Raw genomic sequence first — 23,939 nt, 5'->3', positions numbered from 1 at the left:
GCCCGTGGCTTGGGGGTCGGTCTAGGCTCTCACGTGGGGGAGGCGCTCCACCCCCCACACTTGGCCCCGGTCAGGCAGTGTGGCTTCCCCTCTCCCACTCCTGATGCCCAGTCCCGGCCTTTGATCTTCACCCCCTTTCATCAAACAGTACCAATAAAAAAGCCAGGATGGCAGAGTTTCTTAAGCACCACAGTGTGCCTTGCACTTTAGCGAGGGACACTTATCCCTCTGAATCTTTTCAGTAACCCCTGGAAGTAGGTTCTGTTCACTACACCTGTTTTACAGATGAACAAACTGAGACTCAGCGGGTTTAAGGAACTCCCTAGGTCACTAAGCTGGGTTTATAATCAAGTCTGTGGATGCCGTGGGGAATAATACCACTAAATTGAGATTCCACGTGCAATTGAGATGTGTACCCAAGGCACCTTGGTGGTCTCCAGAGATTCAAAATCCTGAAGGTGACAGACAGGTAGACAGAGATGAAAACAGGGGTGTCTGGGTACCACCTGGGCACGTGCCAGTGGATGCTGCAAGGAGAGAAGAGAGGAAGGACAGATAGCTGTAGGGACTGGTTCTCAAGGGCAGGGGCAGCCCCGACCAGGGAAGGACAAGCCAGGTAGAGAGGGGTGTGTACAGAGGCCCCAAGAGCCCCTGCCCCCTTCTCCGTCCAGGTACCTCCAGCTTCCTCTACCGGCCCCCCCACCCCCCATGCCTCCTGGAGCCTACCCCAAATCCACTGCCTCATACCTCCTTCCCCTGCCTCATGACTCTTCCCTCTCTGCCCCCAGCTAATCCCCCCTACCATGTCTTCCTCCCAGCCTCCCCATCCCCCCCACCCTCCATCTGACCTTTGCCTTCTAGAACTCCTGGAAGTTTCCAACTGGAGGTTTTAATTTGGAAACTCCTCCTGTTCTTAAGCAGTTGGTGGAGGTGGCTGCTACGGCCCCTCCCTTGGAGTCAGGGTCCCTCAGGATGGAGACCCCAGCTTCAACCCCTCAATCCCGAATTTTGGGCCGCTCCTCCATGTTCCGCTTTTTCCGTAGCCTGGTGGGGAGCAAGGGCAGCCTAAAGAGCTCTGACAAGGGCCTGATGGGGAGTCAGGCATGCCCCTCACAAGAGCAAGATGCCACCCCCCTGATGATAAACCGCCAGGGAGGGGTGGGGAGGAAGGAGCTGAGGCCACCCACCACACTGTCCTACACGCTCTCTGTGGCTTTGCCACAGCACAATTCCTTGGGGCTAGGGATGGGGGACATAGGGGCCCAGATCCCCACTCCCATGGAGGTCCTGAGAGTGGGGGCTCAGGGTAGAGAGGTGAAACCCATCCTGTCCAGGGGAAGCCAGAAGATGCTGGGCAGCCCATCGGAGAAGAAGGAAAGGGAAAAGAAAGAGAAGGCAGTAGGGGAGGCCTCCGGAGATACAAGGACCTCAGACAAGTGAGGGACTGGGCTATGGGGGGCAGGTAGGGGCCTTGGATGGGGGGACTGGGGCAAGATATGGGGCTGAGATGGGAGGACCCATATTGAGGAGGGTCCAGGAATATAGGTCTTCAGATGGATAGAGGACTGGAGTAAGGCCCTCACCTGGGTGCAGAAGGGACAGATATATGGAGGATAGGAGGGAACCTGAGGGGCTTGGGGACCAGAGATGGGGTGAGTCTTCCCACAAGTCAGAGGTTGTGGGTGGAGGCACCAAAGATGAGAGAAGGACAGGCTGGGGATCGGGAGGGGCAAGTGCAAGGGTGAGCCAGGCTGCCATGGCTTCCCAGCTCCTTCCTGGTCCCCACTCTACCCTACCTTCCCTCCCCATTCTCTCCCTCCTGGTCCCCACTCCCATGGGGACCTGGCATCACTCCCTGTGAGGAAGAGGGCCCACCTCCTCTTCTGTTCCCCACCTTCCTTCTCACTCTGCCTTCAAGGAGGGATACCCCCCTGTATGGTGAAGACCCTAGAGGGCCAAGCAGGGATCTGTTGGAGGTGGGAGGGGGGAGGGGCCTGAGCAGGGCCCATGGGAGGGCCTTAGGGAGTTTGGGGGGTTTAAGGAAGCCTTTGTCACATCTCTGGCTCCACCTGCCACCCCCATCTGACTCTGCTTTGGGGTCAGGGGCCACTTTGTCCAAGCATTGGAGGTGGAACAGCATCCCCACAGAGGGCTGTGGGGCCACTGGAGGTCTGCCCCAAGACCTTCACCAGGGAGGAGAAGGAGTGTCTGCTTGACGGTGAGTGTGGTGGCCATAGGCATTGAGACAGTGCCAGAAATAGGCCCTTGTCCTAAGACTCGTTAGGGGTGTGGGGCCTGGAATGGAAGGACAAGGGATAGGTATGAGGGAAGGAGGGGAGGGAGGGGGCAGGCTGCCTGGATTTGAATCCCTTCTGGTGCACTATGCCAAGCTGTGGGATGGGGGCAAAGTTGCTCAACCATTCTGTGCCTCAGTTTCCTTACCTACAGAATGAGAATGGAGCAGTATCTACCTCAGGGGGCAGGTGCAAGGAGTCAGTGAGATGCTCTTTGGAAAGTGCTTAGTGCTATGCCTGGCACATAGGAGTTGTTTGCTAACAAAACGAGGCACCTCACCCTCACTTGAGCCTGCTTGGTGTGTCCCCATCCTGCTGGGCCCAACTAGGCCTGGGCTTACCCCTCGTTCCTGTCAGCCTGTCAGTTACACTGCTCCTTCACAGGAGACCTCAGGCTGGCCTCTTCGAAGGTCGGGGCAACTCCTTGGAACTGACTCCTCACCTTGTACAAGCAGCTTCAGAAATCAGCCATGGCCAAAGGTCTGTGGGACTAGGCTGGGGCAATAGAGGGGGTGAAGCCTGGGTCGGGGCCCCAACCCACATGTTGTGAGGCCCCGGGATTTGTGGCTTGCGCAGACCCCTCTCAGCCCTTGGGGAGCTGTTCCCTCCTGCCTTTTGTTTTATCTGGGGGTGGGGGCGGGGCTGCAGGCTTGGGTTCTTTTCCTCCTCACCTGTTCAGCAACCGGGCATACCCTCAGTTTCTTCTCAAGGAAAGCTTGTCTGATGAGGAGAAAGGCAAGGAAGAGGAAATGGAGGAAGATGACAGCTCCTTCAAGCTCTGTGTCCCAGGCATTGTCCCCCTGCAGTCACCGCTGCATAAGACTTTCAGATCAACAAATACAGTGGGGAAGTGCAGCGTGCAACCCGCCCTCAGGCCCAGAGGGCTCCCCTTTGACTGAGGCTCATGGGTGTGATACCAGTTCTTACCACCAGGTGGGACCAGAGGACCTAAGATGACTACTGGAGCCGGGTTGGCGGGGCCTGAGTCCTGCTTAGTCTGGCTAGAGTCCTTTCTCAGCATTTGGGAGGCAGTGAGGTGGGGACTGTGACTGGGGCTTGCGCTCCAGGAGCATCACCCTTTCTGAGCCCAGAATTCTAACTTGTTTGGTGCCCCTTGCTGCCCAGACACAGTGAGCAAGGATGGGAATAGCTTAACATGATAGCATAACGTGATCATTGCTGTCATTTACATAGCCATTATTACTATGGGCCAGACCCTCTTCTGAACACTTTTCATGAAATACCATATCACAACCCCAAGGTAGGTCCCATTATAATATCTACTTCATAGTGAGGAAGCAGAGGCACAGATAGGTTAAGTAACTTGTCCAAGGTCACACAGCTAGTAAGTGGCAGAGCTGGGATTTGAACCAGGGGAGTTTGGGTAGTTCCAGATCCTTGTTCTTGAGTCTATGGCTGGTGGAAAGTGGGGGCAGGTGTTTGTCCCTGGCATGCTCTCCCCAGGAGGTGAGGAAACTCACACTCATGCATGTAGGAGGGAGCCCACGGCCAGTGAGCTTCCAGGGGGATGTCAGGGAGATGGGGAGGAGCTGTGTGGCTGGCTCCAGGTAATGGAGATGTAGGGGCTGGGGTTGGAGATGACCAGGGACTACACAGGGCTGGGATGAGGTCTGGAGAGTCGGAGCCGCCTTTTCTTCCATCCCCAGCAGGTTTCTCCACCCTCTCCTGCCTGTCCCATGCCCATCTCTCTGATTCTCAGGTTTCGTGGAGTCGGAGTTAAAGAAGCTTCTGATAGTTCAACGGGAGTCTGGTCTCTGGAAGATGGGCAGCCATGAGGGCCAAGAGCTGCTGACCCAGCCAGAGATCACCCTGGAGGAGGCGGGCATTGTGGATGGCCAGGTACTTCTGGCCTGTCCCAACCACCACCCCTCTGCCTGAGGCCATTGGAGAAAGTAGGGCCTCCTACCTCCATAGGCCCCTGGCCCTGGCCTCAACCTCCCAGGGCCTGGATAGGGAAGGCATGATTCCCTCTTGGTAGTATTTCTGAGAGTAGGGGCTTGACCCCCGGTGCACACACACTTGCCCAGCAGTCTCTCCATCTCTTACTTGACCCCATAATGTTGCTCTTTTCCTGTTTTCTCTCCCAATCCCCCATGCTTCCTCCCATAAAGGCTCATCGGTTACCCATCTGTGTCGCACCATGGCCCACTCACTGCCCACCCTCCTTGACATCAGCCTTCAAGGTCAGGCCTGTCCCAGCTTCTCTGAGCACATACAGGTGGATCTGTTATGGAAAGAAGTGTTGATGTGCTTTTTGAATTAATTTTCATTCATTCAACAACTCATTCTTTCATTCTGTGGACATTTGGCCCAGATAGCCTCTATAGTTTCCTTTTGTAGAAAAATGAAGGAAAGAGTGTAGGGTTCAGAGGCCAAAGGCTTTAGTTGAAGCCTTGTTTTGGCATGGATTTTCTCTGTGCTTTGGATGCGGGCTGTGGCATCTTTACTTGTAAAGGGAGACTGGTGGGAGGATCAGATGGCACTTGATCTTAGCCAAATGACCGAGAAGTGAGTGAAGGATCAAACATGATGAAGAGGGGGTGCCTGCCAGTGCCAAGGGCACTCTGGTGTTAGGGATGTGACTTTCCCCTTTCGGGGAGTGAATACCAGGAATGCCTGTCCCCATCCCCTGGGCACTGAGGGGCAGCCTTCTCATTGTCCTGAGTCACAATGTTCCCTTGTGCTCTAGGGAACTAGGCTGTGCACCCCATCCTAGACTACAGAGGGTGGTCAGCTCTGGCAGGGCCCTTTGCTTTGCCTTTTCACGCTAAAGGGATCTCTAGTCACCCTTCCTGCCCTCTTCTCACCCCTATCCTCTCCAGAACCATCCTTGAGTCAGTCTGCCCCTGTCCCAGGGGTACGGATCACGGTCCTGGGGTAGCCTGAGCAGTATTGGGGGCCCATAGGGAGTTTCCGGGTTGTGGCAGGTCGGGGCCCAGCCCAGTCCTCACTTGGGGGACAGAGCTACCTCAGGAATGTCTTCCTTCTATGGGTGTTTCAAGGGTCCTGTCCTCATCACCACTCCCTACTCTCTCTTTATCTGCCCTCAAGGACACCAAGCTGAGGGGGAAGGAAGCCACCCACCAGCCTTTGGGGAAATGCTGGGGACCTGGGGGGGGGGTGCTGAGGCAGCTGAAACACCACTCTAGGCTGGAGGGAAGGGTGCAGAGTCCCCGTGGTGTGGCATCCAGGACAGAGGTGAGGGAAGGGAGGGCTTGGCTGGGGTGCCTGACTCCTGGGGCTCCAAGGACCACCTCCCCCATCAAGTTGGAGGGAGGAGGATCCCTCATTTAGTGGGAGGGAGGTGGACTGGGCTGGCTGTGGGGAGATGGGGGAGGGTCTGGCATGGCCTCAGGGTGCTTATCTCTGGGGGTACAGAGCAGGAAGGGTGAGCCCACCGAGCTGATGCCTCTTTCTTCATCCATTTCTAACCCTAGCACTTGCTCCTGGAGGAGATGGACGAGATGGGAAACTGGCCCCCATAGTGAAGCTGGTGTTGGCCCGAGTTTGCTTGCTCCCAGGTCCCTTCAGCCCCAGTAGAAGTTTAGCCTCTCTCATGAGGGCACACCCGAGGCGCCCCTGGGGCCAAGGGGTCTTAAGATCAATGGTATTCATGCATCTGCAGGGTGGGCTGCCCAGCAGTGTCTCCACCCACCAGACTCAGGCCTGTGCTATTATTAATAAAACCCTCTTTGACTTTGGCCTCCTTGGCTATCTCTGGAGCTCACTCCTCATCCTCAGGCTAGGTGCCAGCTCAGTTTACCCAGGATCTCAGTCTAGCCCTCAGTGTGGCAGCCCTAACCACAGAGCCCTGGGTTCTAGCGGAGGGGCTGCAGTGGGGCATCTAAGCTGCAGGGTCAGAGGCTTGGTGTACCTGCCTGGGTGGTCCAGAATGCCAGGGAAGCCCCTGTGACCACAGGGCCAGACCCTGTGAGTGGGAGCATCCCTGACTTCCCTCCCTCCAAAGTTCCCAAGCCAGGCAGGCGGCCTCACGGGGAAGATCCGGGAATTCTGCAGCAGGAAGTTCCTGCCCAGCTACCACAGGGACAAAGCCAGGAAAGCAGCCTTGGGGTCATGGGGAGCTGCTTGGAGACTGGGCTGGGGGCAGGTAAGGGGTCCCCGGGAGTGACACAGGAGGGCCGCTGCTATAGGGGTGGGGGCCAGGCCCCATCCTGCTGCCCCTGGTTACAGCCCCTCTATGCCATGCTCAGTGCTAGGTGCCTCAGGGGATCTTGGCCAGAGGGAGGTCCAGACATTTAGAAGACCCAAATCTTCATCCAGGAAGCAAGGATAGGCTTGAGTTGGGGGAAATGCTGTGCCCTTAGTGGCCATGGAAGGGTGCACCTTCATACCTGGCTTTTCAGGGATGCAGTGGGAGGGAGGGCCAGGCCCAGTTTGGACACCAGAAGGCGTTGTTTGCCTGGAATCCTTGACTCAGGCTCTGGGCTAGGGGCTGGTGGAAGGGCCCTTCTGACTGTATGTCCCCTGAGTCAGCCAGGAAGCAGCCTCGTGACAATATGACTCACCTGTGCCCTAATTATTTTGTCCCAGAGTGCTGGCTGTTGGGAAGGGTGGGGGCCTTAGACAGTGGCCTGTGGGGGTTCCTGGTTCCACCTGGGCCCTTTGATCACCCTCAGCACAGATGGAGCACTCCTCATGGACCCTGTCTGTGCCCTACCTCCATCCTCATAGGCCCCTGACCTTGTGCCAGGCCATACCCAGGCTTGGATGGGGAATCCAGGGCCCAGAGCACTGCAGGACAGAACGTCTGCTCCCCCGTTGCCCTCTGGGTGGGACCAGCCAGTGGAGTGCACAGACAGCCCTACGTTGGGTTGGGGTAGGCTAGGTCCCCACTGGCAGCTCAGGCTCCTTGGCTGCCCGTGTGAGCCACGTCGTCACTCATAGGTCACCTCTGCTCCTAGGGAAGGAGCATCTCATCCTCAGCCCTACAGGAGTGTGGCTGCTGGGGAGGCAGGGGGCAGGAACCTTGATTTAGTATCAGAGACTCTGAAGTGATCACTCCCCTCTCTGCTTCTCCCTTTCCCTTTCTCTCAGTGAGGGTCATGCCACCTCCTGCCCCCCTACCTCCGGAGGGTTCCCATGAACTACAGAGAAGGTCTCTGAGGCTGGGAGGTATCCTGTGGAAGCAGGAAGAGGGTCTGCGCACTGATGCAGACACAAGGGCCTCATCTCGGCCCCTTGAAGTCCTTGGCTGGCTTGTGTGGGTGGGATGACACTCATGAGTGATGAAGGCAGGGGTAACATGACCTGGGGACCTGCTGTGGGGGAAGGCCCAGTGGGCAAGTGCGGAGGGCTGGACTCAGGCTCACGGCCACAGGGAGAGAACTGGGCATTTCCCAGAGGCTTCCAGGGACTTCTGTAGCTGCATCTGTGGGTCAGATCTGTGGACTGGGTGGCACTGAAAGTGGCCCTCCTCCCCCGCAGGCACACAGCAGGGCAGGGCTGGGTCAAAGGCCAGAGGGCTCTGGAACCCAGCCAGGGTGCCTCTCTCTGATTCACTCCAGAGCACCAGTTGGGTTGGCAGTGGCCCTGGGCCAGCCTGTGGGTTTGAGGGGAGCCGTTATTTCGGAACTCACCCGGTCTCGGCTCCTTTTTGGGTTTCGTCTTCCCTCTGTTGTCTTTGCATGTGTGGCTCTGTTTCGTGCTCTTTCCACATACACACCCCTCATACTTCTCTTTCTGTGTTTCTATCTCTTTCTTACTGTATCTCTGGTGGGATAGAGGTAAGAAAAGCAGCCTGCGATTATTCTGAGGGCATTTTTGAAACCCGGAGGTGGCTGAAAGGAAGGTAGAGGGGAGTGATGGGGGGGTGGGGAGACACAGATGGTCCCAGGGAAAAGTGGCCAAAGCTGGGCCTGCCTGGAGAGCCGGTGAGTCTCTCTCCCTGCGGGCTCCTGGGCAGGACCTCTGTGGAAGATGCTGCCTTGGGCCATATCTAGAGTCACTGTTGGTCAATCTTGCCTGTGCCCGGGCAAGGGAATGGCAAAACCACCTGTATTCTTTTCCAGGTGGGTGGTGAAATGGAGAACAGAGAGGCAGAGGGAAGAGACTCACTGGGTTGGAGCCCCAGCTGCAAGGCTGGCAAGCTCATGTGATCGCATACAGGACCCATACCTCTCAGAGTCTCAGTTTCCACATCCATGACATGGGCAATTCATGGGGCTTCTCGGGTCGGCTATTCGGCGTAGAACAAATATTTATCAAGCACCTACTATATCCCCCTCCTATTCTAGGCACTAGGGAATAGAGCAGAGAAGATGTACAGAACCTTTATTATTTTCTTTGAGGATTTATCATATTGCTAGAAGGATAGACAACAAAATACATCAGGGAGTGATAAGTACTATGAAGAAAGATGAGCTGGGTAATGGGATGCTGTTTTAGATCAATGGGGTGGGAAAGGCAGCTCTAAGGAGATTATGTGTTAGCAGGAACCTGGAGGAAGGGGGGGGTGTTGGGGGAAGGGCATTACAGCAGAGGGAATAGCAAGTGCAGGTGCCCTGAGGCAGGAGCAGGCTCCAGTGTGTTTGAAGAAGGGGAGGAAGGAGGGTGGGGGGTGGGGACAGGGAGTGAGGGAGAGGGAATAATAGGTGAGGTCTGGAGGGAAGGGAGAGGACATGTATTTAGCCCATCTGAGTTTTTTCTGGGGATTATTTGAACACAGCAAGGAGTGACCTGATGTGGTTTATGGTTTCAGAGTCCTCCTTGGCTGCTGAGGGGGAATGAGACTATAGAGGCAGGGACTGCAGCCTGCAGCAGGGAGGCTGCTGGAGTCGTGAGGCAGGTGGCCTCACTGCTGTAATTATTACAGGGGTACTGACTGGGGGCTGCTGTGGGGGGGATCTCCCACCAGGGAGCGCCCCATGGCCCGCACCTCTGTGCAGCAGTCAGCCAGGGGCTCCCCCAGGGCAACCTCCCAGCCCCGCCCCTGAGGGCAGAGAGGGGCACCCTGGGCTTGGAGCGGGAGAAGGCCCAGGAAGGCTAGTGGTAGGCCCCAGTCGTGTGTGGGCCACTGCAGTGCGAGGGCAGCACTGAGGTGCGAGGTGCTGCAAATGCAGCCTGGCCCCCTGCCCCCACCCCCAGGCCCCTCGCAGGGGCAGAGCCCAGAGGCGGTCTGACTTAATTCATGGGGAGACGAGGATAAGACACCTCCCTGCTCACAGGAAATTCACAGTCGGGGGAGTGGGGTAACAGCAGACTCCTGCAATGAAAGCAGATGATGAGGTTCGGACAGTATGCCGGAGGGAGCCAGTCATATCAGCAGGGAGGAATCCAGAAGGCTTCAAGGAGGAGGCACCATTTGTGATTTGGACTAGCAGGGGGAGGGAGAATTCGATGGATGAAATGGTGGGGGGCGGAGGGCATGCCTGCCAGGAGAACGCTGTCCTGATGGGAAAGTGTCCAGTGGGCACCACATCCCTCTGTCCACCTCCGTGAGCCATCCCAGACGTCTCTCCTGGGCCTCCTGTTCTGTCCACCTGTTCATATGTCATCCTTTGCTCCCTGCCATCAGTCCCTCTTCACACGTGCTCTCTCCAGGCCTTTCCTGGAGCCCCAAATCACAGCCACAGCTTCCTGGGCCTCTCTAAGCTGCTGCCCCACCATGCCCAGGTCCTCCCTGCCCCTCCTCAATAAGCCCTGCCCATGTCATACAGCTCAGCTCCAGCACCTCTTCTCCTGGAGCACTCAAATCTCCCTGGCTCTGCATGAGCAGGAGCTGTCAGCTCACCTGCTCTTCCCTACCCTGGACAGATACTCTGTGAGGACAGGATGGGTCCTGGGGGGCCTGGGCTCCCTGTCGGCAGTGTCTACAGTGTCCACTGTAGTGGTTGGCACACAATAGACTCAACACATGCTGCTAGACTGAGGGGGAAAGGGAGGGGAGGGGCTCAAGGCTATTGCTGGAAAGATAGGCAGGGGCCAGATTGTATAGGACCACTAATACCATCCTAAATGGCTTGGTAAGATGTACTGTGGAGGGTGGAGGGGACAGGATTGGCCAATTTGGAGGCTCTCAAGTGTCCTAGTGAGAAGGGTGTGGGCCTGAGCTGGGACAGGGGCAGATGGGGTGGACAGGAGGACACTTAGGTAGTCATTCTCAACCAGGGACATTCTTTCTGCTAGGAGCCATTTGGCACTGTCTGGAGACATTTTTGGTTTGTGACAAGTTAGGGGAGGGTGCTACTAACATCTAGTGTGTAGAGACCTCTCTAGCTCAGTTTCCTCAGCTTTAATAAAAGTCATTAGTAGGATTAAACAGGTTAATACATGTTTGGTGTTTAGAAAAGTGGCTGATACATACAATACACTATGTAACATGAGCTACTGTTATTTTAAAACATAAATCCTCTGTTCAGAGCTCCACACTGGTTCCCCATCAGTAAGTGTGAGCCAAAGTCCTTCCAAGGGTGATAAGGCCCCTCTTTATCTAGTTACTGCTCCGTCTCTGACCCCCTCTCCTGCTGCCCTCCTTGCTCTGTGTGCTCTGGCCTTACCAGCTTCTTTGCTGTTCCTTGCAAACACTCCCCCCCTACCCCCCCCCCCCACACTCCTGCTTCAGGGCCTTTGCACTTGCTGTTCCCTCTGCTTTGGAGGCTCTGCCTTTAGGAATTTATGTGATTCATTTCCTTGCCTCCTTAAGGTCTTTGGCTGTCACCTTCTCAGGAGGGCTTCTTATCCACTGTATATGTTGTGGGGGGGGGGGGGGAAGGCATTTATTCCCTTTCATTCCCTGAAACTGGCTCTGTCCTTGTGCTCCTGCCTTGCTTTTCTTCCAAGCACTTTAATCATCTAATGTAGCACCTATTTCATTTGTGTGTATGTGTGCTTATTGTCTCTCAACTGGAACGTAAGCTTCATAAGGGCAGACATTGTTGCCTGTTTTGCTTGCTGCTGTGTCCACAGGGCCTCGAACTTTACTAGCACATTCTAAGTGTTCCTTAAATATTGCTTAAGTGAATGAATGGAGTGAGTGAGCGAGGGAAAAACTCCATCAGGAGTCAGAGAGGTAGGAGACGAATGGAAAGAAGAAAGAATGGTGCAGGGGAAGGGAGAGGCCAAGTGGACCTCTGAAAGGGAGGGGCCTGAGGCATGGAGCCTTGCTCATTTGCTCTCCCCAAGGCCTTCCATCCTTGCTTACAGGGATCTTCCTGCCTCTGCCAGCCAGGCCCTGAGTAGGGCACCCGCAGCCCAGGCAGATGGCCAGGCCTGAACAAAGTGTCCTTTTCCCTCTGATAAGCGGCCTCTTTCCAGGGGCATGCAGGGCAGGATGTGTCCTGCTGCTCAGGAAGTGCCTGAGGGTCTGGGTGGGCCTCTGGAGTGGGCATGAGGCCTAGGGCTGTAGTCATCCTGCCTGGAGGCTGAGCAGAGAGGGTGGGGCCCCGGGGGCTGACCCCAGCCCGCCACCAACTCCTACAGACACCCACTCCTCCTTCACTCAGCAACTCTATTGAGAGCCTGTTGGAAATATGGCTGTGCAAGTCCCTGCCTTGGAGGGGATGAGGGAGACTGGGTGACAGGTTGCCACACCCTGGGACATTGGCCTGCCTTGGCTGCTTTGCCTTGGGCTCCTGTGGTATGAGGTTGGACTGGAGGCCTAGATCAGCTCCAGGGACAGCGGGGACAGGTGGGGTACTGGAGAGGTGGCTCCCTTCTTGACCTCAGGGCAAGGAGTGAAGACCATGCATTTCTCCAGGCCTGCCTGAGCCCCCAAGTCTTCCACTCCCAATCTGCAAATGTTTCCCTGTGCTCCCAGGAAACTGTCAGTGGTTTCTGATGATTAGCTGTTGCTAGCTTCTTGGGAACCCTGAGCCCCAAGACCCCAGGACCAGAGCGCTAGCTCCTCCAACCCTCATGGACCTTTTTCTGGCTCAGCACACTCTTGACTCAGCCCCTTCCTCTTGAACCCCTCTCATCCTTTTGGTCCTGCCTCAGCTTCTCCACTGCGCTGGAAAGTCTGTGCCCTACAAGAGGGGAGTTTGGCCATGGCACAGTATCTTCTAGTGAGTGGAGTAACCCTCCCCTGTTCAGGCACACATGCCAGTGCTTGTACAAAGCAGGCACAGACTTAAATACCCCTTGGGCATATGCATCCCCCCACATACCTCTCCCAGTTGCCGACCCCCCCTGGGCGTAGGGCCTGAGGACTCCTTGGCCTTCGTTGTCATGGACAGGCAGGATGGGGCAGAGGCAGGTAGTGACAGCCAAGCTCTGCACTCTGGGAGCCCCAGTCTTCAGATCTGTAGGATAGGGGCTGACTTAAGGCCTCTTGGTAACTCTCAGGCCTCTAACCTGTGAGGTCCCTGTTAGCGCAGGGAGAGACCCATTCTGCAATGTTACCTGTGGTAGTTTAGAAGCATGGTCCCAGTATCCTTTGGCACTCTTTCCAGGGAGGGGTGGGATCTATGTCCTTCTTCCCTTGAATCTGTGAGGGTTGTGGCTGCTTCCATCAGTAAAATACAATGGAGGTGATGCCATGTGACTCTGGAAATGAAGTTATAGGGATGCCTGGGTGGCTCAGCGGTTAAGCATCTGCCTTCGGCTCAGGGTGTGACCCTGGGGTCCCAGGATCGAGTCCCATATTGAGCCTGCTTCTCCCTCTGCCTGTGTCTCTGCCTTTCTCTCTCTCTCTCTCTTTCTCTCTCTGTGTGTGTCTCTCATGAATAAGTAAAATCTTTAAAAATAATAATAAAATAAAAACTATTTTAAGGGATCCCTGGGTGGCGCAGCGGTTTGGCGCCTGCCTTTGGCCCAGGGCACGATCCTGGATACCTGGGATCGAATCCCACGTCGGGCTCCCAGTGCATGGAGCCTGCTTCTCCCTCTGCCTATGTCTCTGCCTCTCTCTCTCTCTCTCTCTGTGTGTGTGACTATCATAAATAAATAAAAATTAAAAAAAAAAACTATTTTAAAAAAAGGCCACGTAGGTTCCTCTTGCTTCTCTTTTTTTTTTAATTTTTATTTATTTATGATAGTCACAGAGAGAGAGAGAGGCAGAGACACAGGCAGAGGGAGAAGCAGGCTCCATGCACCGGGAGCCTGATGTGGGATTCGATCCTGGGTCTCCAGGATCACGCCCTGGGCCAAAGGCAGGCACCAAACCGCTGCGCCACCCAGGGATCCCTCCTCTTGCTTCTCTTAGGGTCTTGGTTTCCTCACCTTTCAGGTGGGCGGAACAGCAGCAGTGCCCTGCCACAGGGCCATTTGAAGAATCAGTGCATCGATAGAGACATGGAAGGACTATGGTAAGGTTCAGAAAATGCTCATTCTTATTGGCTCCGAATGAGAGCAGTGTGAGCTGCTAGGTGTGTCCTGGCTGGAGGTCTGAACAGGTTCTGGAGTCAGCCTGCCAGCTGCCACTCCCAGCACTCAAGCCCTTAGGGGAGGGAGCTGGAGAAGCCAAAGGAAGCTAATTAGTTTGGAACCCTTGAATCTGGATTTTTACTCGGGCAGCCTGGCATAGGCCTCTTTTAAAGAACTCCACAACCTCTGTCATCCCATCCCCGGCACCTTCCATTACCCACAACCTGGAAGTCATCCCTGCTGTCTAATTTCTTTTCCCCCTGCTGTGCGTTTTGTCTGTTGGGACAAAGGGAGAGCTAATGAATCATGGTGGTTGGTGCTGGAGTCTGCAGGAATCAGAGCAGGTGCAGCCTCCATGTGTCCCGCAGACTGTGGTACCCAGACAGAAGCCATCCTGGGCATGGAGGCCCACTTGGCTCAGAATGGAGGGAGCCAGGCCAGGCCCACTGGAAGTTGGAGTCGGAGGAAAGATTTAGAAGGAGGCTGGAGCCATAGGCCTTGGTAGAGTCCCTGTCCCAATGGTAAGGGTCTCCTCCCAACCACCGCCGAGTTCTAGGTAGGGACTGTGAAGGCAAAGGAACTGCCCTCTCGTGGGCGTAACTCGTGGGTGAGCACATTCCCCTCCTGTCTGCAACCCTTCTGCAGAGGGTAGATTAAGCCGGCAGGCTCTGCGGGTCAGGCAGGCCTGAGTTTGGGTCCTAGCTCTGTCACTTATTAGCGGTGTGGCACTGAACAAGCCCCTTCACTTCCCTGAGCTTTCCTTATCTGCAACATAGGGACACCTTACTAGTGGACAGCCCTCACCAACCTGTTAGATAGATGAGTTTCCACTCCCTCGGTAGCGTGGGGATGATCCATTAGCTGTTTGATTGCCTTCAAGTCTGCTCAGCTCTGTGAGCCTCAATTTTCTCATCTGTAAAATGGGGCAGGGATGAGGCTAGCCTAAGGGCAGTAATGCAGCCATAGCACCACCTAGGGGCAGTGGTCAGCAATAGTTTCTGTTTCTGACTCCTGCTCCAAGAGCTTGGAGAGAGCGCCTTCCTCTCAGTTCGCCCAGTCAATTCTAGAGGGCTGGCTGAGGTGCTGGGGGCCGCTCCTGGGTGTGCCTATGTTCAGAAAGAGGGCAGTGCTGACTAAAGAGGGAACTGCTGAGGCCCAGCTTGGCCCAAGACCTGCTGCTCAGAGGTCTGCTCTGGGTCAGGTGCCGGGCAGGAGCTGGGTGCCATGGCGACTGAGATGCTTAGGTCCTTGGGGAGCTGTCACCCTGCTGCCCCTGCAGAGTGGCCAGCAACACAGCACGGGACTCAGTAGGTATCTGTCAAACGGCTGGACGCAGCACTCCTCACCAGACTGCCCTGAAGGTCTGAGGCTGGGCCTGTTCATGGCAGACCAGGAGGTCTTCCAAAGAAAAGCCTGGCCAGCTTCAATGGCCCAGACCCAGAGGGCTCTGCAGCACTGGGGCCCCAGGAAGGTAGCACCTTGCTCAACAGCTCAGGGTTCTTCTGTGCACCCTGGGACTGTTCTCGTGTTGGGGTGGGATTGGGGGCTGGGCTTCGCCCGGCCTCTGTGAGGCTCCTCTCTTGGTCTTGGGCTGGAGAGGAAGAGAGCCCCAGGAGCTCCGTGGGGGTGTGGGAGGAAGAGGCTGATTGCTCAGCCCAGGAGTCCCTCCTCTCCCGCCCGCTGCTCTCCATCTGGCCGGCAGCCTCCCCCGCTGCCCCAGGACAAGGGCCCTAGTGTCTGCTTGGCTCCTGGGCAAACAGCAGGCCTTTCTCTCCTTCTCCCCTACAGAGTGCCTCAGCTGTGACCCTTCCCTGCCCCCTCAGAAGGGCATGGCTCACCCCTTGCTGCAGGACCTCTTCCATATTATCCAGAAACAGAGGCTGGAATAGGAGCAGATCCTGTTTGGTGGGCGAACCCCTAGATTTCAGCCATTCCCAGCTTCGGCCAAGGAGCCCAGGCAAGGAAGGGCCGGATCACAGGGCTCCAGCCCTGCCAAGGTGGGTGTGGGGCGTGGCTGGAGGCCAGGACCCAGCCCAGGTGGACTTGACATCATCCTCTCCGTCTCCTGCCAGACAAAGGCTGCTCCTGCCTGGCCCTGGCCCCAGGGAGATTTTCCATGCTGGTCCCCTTTCCTAGCAGGATCACTGAGATGATATCCTTCTTCTAAATGGCCTCCCTTTCAGCAGGTGAAGTGCAGAGGCCTGCGCAGCTTCCCCTCAAGGGGCAGGGCCCTTTCCCCCAAATCTGGAGAGAGGCAGAGTTGCCAGAAGCCTTCTCCTTTCTCGGGAGCTCCACTGTGCTGACCTGGATCCAAGGATGGGGTGACGTCACAGTGACTGGGAACTGTAGTCAGCCTCCACTGTAACCTCCACCAGTCCCAACTCCCTCAGAATTCAGGGACATTTGATGCTCAGTCCAGCCTCCTCCTGGCCAGTGGGTGAAGTGGGCACTCAAACAACTGATTGTTCAGTTGGGGAGGCCTCAGGCATGGTTTGTGGAGAGCTTGATAAAATCTTGTGCCTTACCAATGTTTCCTCCTTGGTCTCCTCTAAAACAAAATCCACCATTAGATTGTCATTCCTTTAGACCCACAAGCCTTTCTCTTTATGAAGATCTCTCAGGACTATGCAAAGGCTACAGAGAATATTTGCTGACAATATTTGCTACAGAGAATATTTGCTGACAGAACTAAGGGCTTTACAAAGCAGTTCCTTACGCTAGACATTCAGCCCTGCCCTCCAGGTCCACTGTCCACTCTTCTCTGCTTACTCTCTGCCCTGGGAGGCTGACCTCTGTGGCCTGAAATACTTAGACTCCCTCACCGTTTGAGCAATTAGAGGGCAAGGGAGGGCAGGAAGAGAGAGAGGTCCAGGTGTTTGTTCCATTGGCTACTTTTCAGGCTTGGAGTGGTCATGGCTCTACACAGTTGTTAGCTGCATGGCACTTTCCCATCATCCCCTCCTGGGGCAGGTTAACCTGCCCGCACCTCTGTGGGTGGCCCCATTCATGAACTTCTCTTCAGTCCCTCCTTGGGGATGTGTTGGCAGTTTCCTGCCATGTTCTCACTACAACAGTGCCAGATCCTTATTTTACACACGAGAATGCTGAGGGCCAGAGGGCCTGGGCAGTTTCTCTGTACCTGTTGGCAGGTGGTCAGGGCCAGGACTCCAGGGGTCTTGCCCCAGGACTTCTGCCTTTCGCTTCTGTTTGTGAAGGTGCCTGGGGAGAGGGTCACGCCTTGCCTGCCAGCACACCTCAGGGCAGAGGAGGAGGGAAGGCCTGGAGTAGGGCCCCCTGGTTTCAGGACTCCAGAGCCAGAGTGCCTCTCTCTCAAGAGATTAAAATTAGAAGGAATCATGCTTCCTTCTGGGACCAGAGGGAATCCCAGAAGATTCTTTTATCTCTCTCTTCACCAGCATGGGACCATGTGTTCAAGTTAGCTGACCACATTTTTATAATCTGTTTCCTGTCTGGTCCCTTGCATGTGAAGGTGGTTAGCAATGTCTGAAATACACAGATATGGCATCAATGACGGGGTCGTGGGGGTGGGGTGAAAGCAAACAGAATGAGTATTGTTTCCTTTTAGGCTTCCTGGGAGGGTGAGTGTGTGAGTGTGTGTGAGGGTGTGGATGAGAGTGTAGGAGTGAGTGTGAGTGTGTGAGGGAGAGTGTGAGAGTTGGTGTGAGTGTGTGAGGGAGACTGTGAAAGTGTGAATGTGCGAGGGAAAGTGTATAAGTGTGTAGGAGAGCACGGGTGAGGAAGAATACATGAGTACATAAGGAAGAGTGTGAGTGTGAGAAGAAGAATGTGAGTTTGTGAGGGAGAGTGTGACTATGGAATGTCTGAGTATGTGAGGAGGTTGTTGGTATGAGTGTGTGAGGGAGAGTGTGTAAGAGGGTGTGTGTGAGAATGAGTGTGTGAGAAACAATGAGGGAGTGTGTGAAAGTGAATGCGTGAGGGGAAGTGTATAAGAGTGCGTAAGAGAGCATATATGAGGGAGAGTACATGAGTATGTGAGGAAGAGTATTGGTGTGAGAGTGAGGAGACTAAGTTTGTGAGGGAGAGTGTGTGACAGGAATGTGTGAATGTGTGAGGGAAAGTGTGTGACTTTGTGTGTGATGTGAGTGTTGGTGTGAGTGTGTGAATATGTGAGGGAGAGTGTGTGACTTTGTGTGTGATGTGAGTGTTGGTGTGTGTGAGGGAGAGTGTGAGTGGACGCTCCTGAGGCGACAGCCCTGGTGGTGGCTAAGTGGTTACTGTGGGCTGGGGTGCCAGCCCGGGGCAGCTTATGGCATGGGGAAGGAATTCTCTGGGAACCCCAGAGGGCCTGGGCTGGCACCCCACCCACCGCGGGTGACGGCTGGGTGGTTGCTGCACTGAGTCAGCCCTCTGGCCTGGCTCCGCCCCTGCCCTCTTGCTGCCCTATCAGGAGAGAGGGGCTGAGGAAGCCCTTCAGAACTACCTGTTATTTGCTCCAAACCACAAGATGGCACAGCTAGCTAACATGGGGGTAGCATTCCCACCCCTCCCAACTGCAGTCATGGAGGGACAGAAAGAGGTTAAAGAACAGTCAGAGCCAAGGGTGAAACTTGGGAAGGGGATGTGAACTCTCTTTACAAGAAGTCACAGGCCCAGAGAGGTCTGTCTGTACCCTGTGCAAAGTCACAGGGGAGCTGGGAACGTGTCTCCAGGAGGCAACTGAGGTGGGGGTGGGGACATACTGGTGAAGGAGGCCTAGGGTTCACAGCTGGTAGCCCCTCCTAGGTCCAATTGTCCTCTGTCCCCCCACCCCCACCTCCTAGGTGAAACCATGAATCCAGGGAGAGGGTCTGAGGACCACCACCAGTTCTTTTTTACAGGCCCAGGATGGACAGAGAGTGGAGGTGGGCTTCCTGGAAGTCTTCCTGCTGGCTCTTGGAACTTGGGGGTGATGCTTTGAACATCTTTATTTCTATTTATTTGGGGTTAGAAGCTGTATATTCACATAGTCCAAAATTCAAAAGTTAAGGGAGTGAGCCAAAGGTAATTTCCTCCCAATGGAGCCCCATCCCCTCTTTGGTTCCCCCTCCTAGAGGCCCCTGCAATTGCTGGCTCCCTGTGAATCCTGAGTTCAGGATTTCTTACTAGAGCTTGCCATCCCCTCTCTTCCCCCTCTGGGAGAGGTTCCGGTGGGAGGTGGGTATGAGGAGATATCCAGCCATTGACACTGGGGCCTGGATAAGGCACCCAATTGCCCTGGGGATGGTGGTGACCTCCTTCCTGGGTCTGAACTTGGCCCCAGCTTCCTAGCATCCTGCTCGAGCCACCCAGGAGGGGTGGGGCCCATTACTTCTTTTCACCTCCTTAGCTCAGCATCCCTGGAAGTTCCCTGCCCTCCACCTAGGAGACCCAGGCACCTGACAGACACCCCGAGCTGGGGCTCCCACAGTATCATTTTATCTCCTGATGTAATTTATTTATTTATTTTTAAAGATTATATTTATTTACTCATGAGAGACACAGAGGAAGAGGCAGGCTCTCCGCAGGGAGCCCGATGTGGGACTAGATCCCAGACCCAGGATCACGCCCTGAGCCAAAGGCAGACGCTCAACCACTGAGACACCCACGTGTCCCTCCTGATGTAATTTATATACTCTCGCCATCTTCTTTCTCCTTGACTGTTCAAATCTTGGGGTGCCTGGCTGGCTCAGTTGGCAGAGCATGCGACTCTTGATCTCAGGGCTGTGAGTTCGAGCCCCATGTTAGTGTACAGCTTATTTTTTAAAAAAATTAAACATGGCTTTGTTAAGCATTTATTATGTGCCTGACCTGGCCTGGAGACATAAAGTGAAGTGGACATAGTGGCCTGCTCCAGTGAAGAGCTCACAGTTGCCTGGGGGAGGGCCAGAAAGCAGAGAGATCATTACAGTTCAAGATAGCCCGTGATATGTTCCTTGGTAGTATGGGGGGGGGAGTATAAATTCCACATCAAAGAGTCTGACAATGCCAGGTGTTGGTGAGGACATGAGTCAGTGGGCACACTCCCAGTGGCTGATGAGAGGGGGAATTAGAACAGCCACTTTGCAGAGTGATTTGGCAGTTCTAGGGAGGAACTTCCCTGTGATCCAGCAATTCTACTTTCTAAGCTCTTTCTCTAGAGTTTTTCAAAACCTCTGACAGTATCCTCAAATAAGCATATATCGCACGTTCATGACGATGCAGTTCTCACCCTGATAGTTACCCTGATGACGTGTGATGTATGTTATTTTTGAATCAGTTTCGAGTTTTAAAAATGCTGATCTTCACCTGCTAAATTGATTTGACCCATTAATAGGTTTCAAGCCATGGTTTGAACAATGCTCTCAGGAGACAGGGAGGCTTACTGCAACATTGCTGTCACAGCAAAAACTGAAATAGGGCTTTCACGGTTACCAACAAAATGGATATGGTGTTGTGACATGGTCAGGAATGGACTATCACACTGTCACACTACTGCCCCATGTATTAAAAGAGACACACAGGGTGAAACCATCTGAAGCCATCTAGAATGGAAAGCCCTGCAGAATGATGGTGAATTGTGATTATAGTTGTGATACACTCATATCATTTATGAATACATCCCTATGTGGCATAAGCATAAAAACTGTACAAAGTGAAACCCATATCAGGATAGTGGTCACCTCTGCAGGGAGAGGGAAGGGAATGGGATTGGGGAGGGATAACATAGGGGACCTCAACTCAATTTTTAAGGTTCAGTTCTTTTTTTTTTTAAAAGGTTCTATTTTTTTATTTGAGAGAGAAAGAGAGAGAATGAGTTGGGGCAGGGCAGGGCCAAAGGAGAGGGAGAAGCAGCCTTCCAGCTGAGCAGGCAGTCAGATGTGGGGCTCGGGTTCCCTTCCAGGACCGTGAGATCATGACTTCAGCCAAAGGTAGACGTTTGACCAACTAAGCCACCCAGCTGCATCTTAAGGTTCAGATCTTTAAAAAATATATTGGAACCAAATTTTGCAAAATATTTACATTTGGCGAAGTTAGAGGAAAGGCACCAGGCCCTGACTATATTTTTAATATTTTATTTAATATTATTATTTCTTTTTTTTTTTAAGATTTTATTTATTCATAGAGACAGAGAGAGGGGCAGAGACACAGGCAGACACAGGGGAGAAGCAGACTCCATGCAGGAAGCCTGACGTGGGACTCGATCCCGGGTCTCCAGGATCACACCCCAGGCTGCAGGCGGCGCTAAACCGCTGCGCCACCAGGGCTGCCCAATATTATTACTTCTTAAAATATTCCATAATAATGCTTAGGGGACTGATGTTCCAGAACATAAGGGAAGGAGATTTTCTTCTGACTCCTGGATGGGAGTAGAAGGGTGGAGTGGAGAGGGAAACCATTGAGCTCAGGTGCAGTGGTAGGAGTGGATGAGGCCCTGAGTAGGGAGAATGAACACCTAGTCCTTCCTAACTGGGGGCGCTGTGGTGATGGCTTTAGCCCACTTCCCTCCCATGTTGGCACCACACCGGTTTCCAGATGGAAACAGAGGCTGGGACTCGAACCCAAGCCTGTGAGTCAGAGCCTGTGCTCTGAGCAGTCTGCAGGATGGTTCCTCCTTGAAGAGCTGTGTGTCTGCCCAGGGAGCAGGGGTAGGGAGGAGCGGGGAAGGGTGGAGACAGACAGGATCTGGTGCACTGAGCTAAGATGTGTAGACTTGATTCTGTTAGTGATGAGGAGATTCAGGAGGATTTCAAGCAGGGGAATAGTGGAGTGAACTCACTCTAGCTATAGCATCTGTTTCTTAAAAAAAAAAATATATATATATTATAAAAAATATAAAATAAAAATGTTTTATTAAAAATATATTTTAACCAACGGAACCTTTCTTTAAGCAGACTCTAATTCAGAACCCAGAATCTAAAAGAGCTTATGGTGGAGTTGATTTGGCAGAAGCTGGTGATGGGGGCCTAGAGCCCAGGGATGGCTCCCCTGGGAACACAGCATGGATGTCATGTTCCAGAAAAATACCTGGAAGTGGTGTGTGTGGCAGGAGGCTGGCAGTGGCCTCCCTTCTCAGTTGGATGAGAGTTGTGCTCTCTCCCTCTTTCCCCGAGTCCTCCTGGTTGGTGGAGGGACAGAGGTTCAGAGTACTCCCAGGCTGGGTACGGAGGGAGAAACAGTGGCATGTGCTTTTGTGGGGAGGTAGACCTGAGCTCCACTGCCTGGCTGGGAGGCCTTAGCTAAGTTATGGAACCATCCATCTGAATCTCAGGAGCGGAGAACATGGATTCCTGGATGTGGCGGGCGCAAGGGAGGCACATGTCCTGAGTGTGGCCACCAAGAGGGTGCTTCCAGCACATCCCTCTTCATCCTTGCTGGGTGGGGAGGGGAAAAAGCAGGCCAGGGTTCAGCTCCATCAGAGGCTGGTGCTCAGCAGAGGCCCCGCACACAGTAGGCCCTCAATAAACATTTATGAAATGAATGCATAGGTTTACCTCCTATCAGTGGAGGCCTGACTCCTGGGAGCCAGAGAGGCTGTTCCAGCAGGGCTCCAGGCATGGACAGTGCCCGTCCAGTGCAGTATGGAGTTCTAGAGAGAGTATGGGGCTGCCAGTCAGGGGCCGGGCTTCTGGCTCGGGCTACCAGGAATATACCGTGTGACCTTGAGGTTTGGTGCTCTTTCTCTGGGCTTTTGTCATTTCTTTTTGGCAGAGAAATCTGGATGAGGTTTTTTTTAACTGCAGTTAAATGTGAGGTACATTAAAAAAAGCAATTAAATGGGTCACAATCAGTATTGTAAAATGAAACAAAATACAGAAATAGAACAGAAAATATCAGAGTGCATCAAAGGTCATCAGGGTAAGTATTGTTTTGTGAAACTATTGTTTCAATTATATATAGATAGCTGTGTGGACTGTGGATGTAAAACGTATTTATTACTGTGGGTCTTGGTAACAAACCGTCAAACATCGAGCTCAGCAATCCCGCAGGTGCCCCCCCCCGCCCCCACATTCTAGGGGTCTCTGTGGAAAAGCCACACAGCCAGAACTCTTCTCTTCATTCCCCCGGGGTCAGCAGCTGTCTCTTTACTCTTCACTGCCTCCATCCCTCCCTGGGTCTCTCTTCTTCCTGCTTCCATCCAGTCCCCTCCTCCCTTTCTCCCAGGGACAACCCCCCCCACCCCACCCTCTTCCCAGGAAGTCCGGGTGGGGGTTTCAGAAGAGAGTTAAATGGGGATGGCAGTGGACACTCGATTCCAGGAGTTAAGATAAAAGGATTAAGAAGCAAACACCCAGCACTCGGGAACAGAACAGAAAGTAGGCGAGCTGGAGACGTGGGTTTGAGGGCTGGACTCCGTGAACCAGAGCTCGGTGGCGACACCGCAGCGGGTCACTCCCAGAGGCCCGGTACCGGCCTTGTCGTTGTTGGCACTCGGTGCGCTATTAACCAGCGAAGGTAGCTTTCTCTTTCGTCACCTCCCCACCCCCCTTTAAAAAGAAAGATAGAAGGAGCCAAGAGTTTGGAGCCAACTCCTGGAGAGGGAGCGGCTGAACTGATTCGGAAGTTGGATCTCTTTGTACACAGGAATGCGGAGAGAAAAAAACAAAACCCACCCCATTGCTTCATTTCCCCTCTAAGCCCAAGCGCCTTCTATTGTGCAATGAAAAGGCTTTTCACGTTGAGAAAAATGAATCCCGATTTGCGCTGCGAAGGAACGAGCGCGCCTCTGGGTGCGAGACGGCTCTCAGCTGGGGCGCTCCCGGGTGCTCCGCGCGCTGCTCCAGGTAGAGCCTGCGGGGGCGCTGGACCCCTTCCGCGCGCGCCCGCCCCGGCTCGCTGCGACCCGAGGGCCGAGGGCAGGGCCGCCTGGGGAACCCCGAGGGCGCGGAGCCCCCCACCACGGCCGGGCCTCCCGGGGATGGCGGTTCCGCGAGTCTGTTTGGGAACTCGTTGGAGCTGGAACTCCGAAACGGGAAGCCCGCCAGAGCCCCAGGACTCCTTGGAGCGGCGCGGGGCCGGCGGCTCGTTCGCGCCCGGGAGGCCCGGCCCCGGACGAGCGAGGGGCGCAGGGCGCAGGGCGCAGGGCGCAGGGAGGCGGGCAGGCGCACATGGGTGCCCGCGGGCCGGCGGCGGCGGGGTGCGGGGGGGCGGGGTGTGGCTTCCCCGCCTCCCGGGCGGGATTTGCATGTGTGTGTGGCGGCCCCAGACTTCCTGCTCCTTCTACGCTGCAGGTACGCGCGGGCCGGGCTGGGCGGGCGCTCCGAGACGCGGGCACCTCCTCGCCCGGACGCCCCCGGCGGCTCCCGGGCCGCGCCGCGCCGCCTT

The 23,939-nt window shown here is 54.7% G+C and overlaps 1 long non-coding RNA gene across 1 annotated transcript; it reads right to left on the bottom strand.

The window, feature by feature from the left end:
- Positions 1-8,601: 8,601 nt before the first annotated feature.
- LOC140637197 (uncharacterized) lies at positions 8,602-15,927 on the bottom strand. Its single transcript, XR_012034440.1, has 4 exons — positions 15,476-15,927; positions 14,446-14,550; positions 12,675-12,818; positions 8,602-12,574 (listed from the first exon to the last, which is right to left on the bottom strand). It is a non-coding gene; the product is annotated as an uncharacterized lncRNA (long non-coding RNA).
- Positions 15,928-23,939: the final 8,012 nt, after the last annotated feature.

The sequence above is a fragment of the Canis lupus genome, chromosome 7 (genome assembly GCF_048164855.1).
Source record: "Canis lupus baileyi chromosome 7, mCanLup2.hap1, whole genome shotgun sequence".
NCBI classification, from domain to species: Eukaryota; Metazoa; Chordata; class Mammalia; order Carnivora; family Canidae; genus Canis; species Canis lupus.
This window is presented reverse-complemented; position numbering and strand designations above follow the sequence as displayed.